The following is a 1,978-nucleotide window of genomic DNA, read 5'->3' on the forward strand; positions in this document are numbered from 1 at the left end:
TTCCGTTATCTGTCTCTCAACAAATCCTCTGCTAAATCATCGATACGAGCAATATATAACATGAATTTACTTTATCTTGTAGCTGACTGACTCGACAGGAATCAGAACACAGCTATAAAATTTCATTGTGCATTGATCCACAGGTCAGCGTATATCTTGTTTCAGATAGTTGAATTTTACATGACCAGTACCACAGAAGCTGCTTCTTACGATCACGTATAAGTTTATTTCCTAAATCAGCACGTTTTCTTTATTATTCAGCAGATACCGTGTTTACAGTGCAGTGGCTTTGTGTATTGTTCCTGTTGATGTGACCATTAAATGACGTCAGGAGTAAAGTTGAATGTTCACAATATTACTTGCGGACGTTTCTGTGTGCAGGGATAAATAAGTGTAGCTGTTACAGTAGGGTATTTAATAATAACAAAAAAATATATGTATCTTTATTCTTGCTTCAGTTTCAGCGGTAGAAGGGAGATGAAAAGCTGAAGTAGATTAAACAAGAATACCGAATGGTTGTCCTTGAAAAAGAAGTTTACTTCCGAATACGTCAGACTTAATAAAAGCAATAAATATGTTCTGACTGGAAGTAGCTCACTACAGTGCCATTAAAGGTTGATGAGAGGTATGGAATTATTTACATGGAGCTTTTATCTATCAGAATGACATAGGTGCGCCTTTGGCTCGTATGATTTAATAATCAATGAACATATGCCGATGGTCGTATCACCACAAATGACCCATATTCAGTAATAACAAAACTGATTAGGAAAATAAACATCCTAAAATGATTTTTTCCGTTCTCTGCTGTTTACGTTACCCAGTGGACGAATGTAATCTTCTTACACAGGTGAACTTCAAGAAGGCATTTTAAATAATTTATGGGATAAAATCTGATGTTCTTATTCGATAATCTATACAAAGCAGTCCTAGGAATATCTCATTGTAATTTGTGTAAAACTAACTAAACAACTCCGTCCGAACCGGCTTCGGAAGGCCCACCGGTACCGACCGGCCGCCGTGTCGTCCTCGGCCGATTTGCGTCGCTGGATATGGATATGGGAATGGAGGGGCATGTGGTCAGCACATCCCTCTACCGCCCTTTGTCAGTTTTCGTGACAGGAGCCGCTACTTCTCAGTCAAGTAGCTCCTCAATGAGCCTCACAAGTGTAGAGTGAACTCCGCTCGCCAACAGCGCTCGGCATACCCGGACGGTCTCCCATCCAAGTGCTAGCCAAGATCGATAGCGCTTAACTTCGATGATCTGACGGGAACCGGTGTTACCACTGCGACAAGTCCGTTGGCAAAACTGGATGATGAAAAATGCGGAAGGCTGCCTGTTTTGTAACTGCTACATTTTACAAAAATTATCTTATAGTTCAGGAGTCGGTGCCAACGAGGAATGAGGAAACTAAGTGAGGTGTGAAGCGTAAGACGTTAAGAGTTGCGAAGGAATTGAAAACAGTAATGCAATGTCCGTAGTTACCTGGCGCAGTGTTAGAAGAGTGAGTTACCTGGCGCAGTGTTAGAAGAGGACACTCATATTTGGGAGTGGCTGGTTGGTCATCTGAGATGGATTTTCGTTGATTAGCTTAGATGAAGACCAGATTTGTTTTCTCCAGTAATCTCACGGCAAATTCCCAGTTTGAAACCCTGCGTTACGTTATCCTCCGTTGTCACTTCCCTTGTATGCATCAGCCAGCAGCTTTCCTATCTAGTGCCTCTCTTCCAGCGACATCGGTTCAAGTGGGATGCTGAATCCGAGCAAATGTGTGAACTGTTGGCAAGGCACATGACAACATGCTGCTGTTGTCTAATACTACTAACGTTATAATGTCTGCAAAGGGAAATAAAAACCAACATAACGAGAACTTTCTGCGCTACCATAAGCTGGAATGTTCACGATATTTCAACAAAGATAGATAGATACTGAAGTGAATGTGACTACCCCAACCGGTAAGCACTGAAGAAAGTTTTC

At 41.6% G+C, this 1,978-nt stretch overlaps 1 pseudogene; it reads right to left on the minus strand.

The window, feature by feature from the left end:
- Nucleotides 1–1,186: 1,186 nt before the first annotated feature.
- Nucleotides 1,187–1,305, minus strand: LOC126185908 (5S ribosomal RNA; annotated as a pseudogene).
- Nucleotides 1,306–1,978: the final 673 nt, after the last annotated feature.

This window comes from Schistocerca cancellata, chromosome 4 (genome assembly GCF_023864275.1).
Source record: "Schistocerca cancellata isolate TAMUIC-IGC-003103 chromosome 4, iqSchCanc2.1, whole genome shotgun sequence".
Taxonomy (NCBI): domain Eukaryota; kingdom Metazoa; phylum Arthropoda; class Insecta; order Orthoptera; family Acrididae; genus Schistocerca; species Schistocerca cancellata.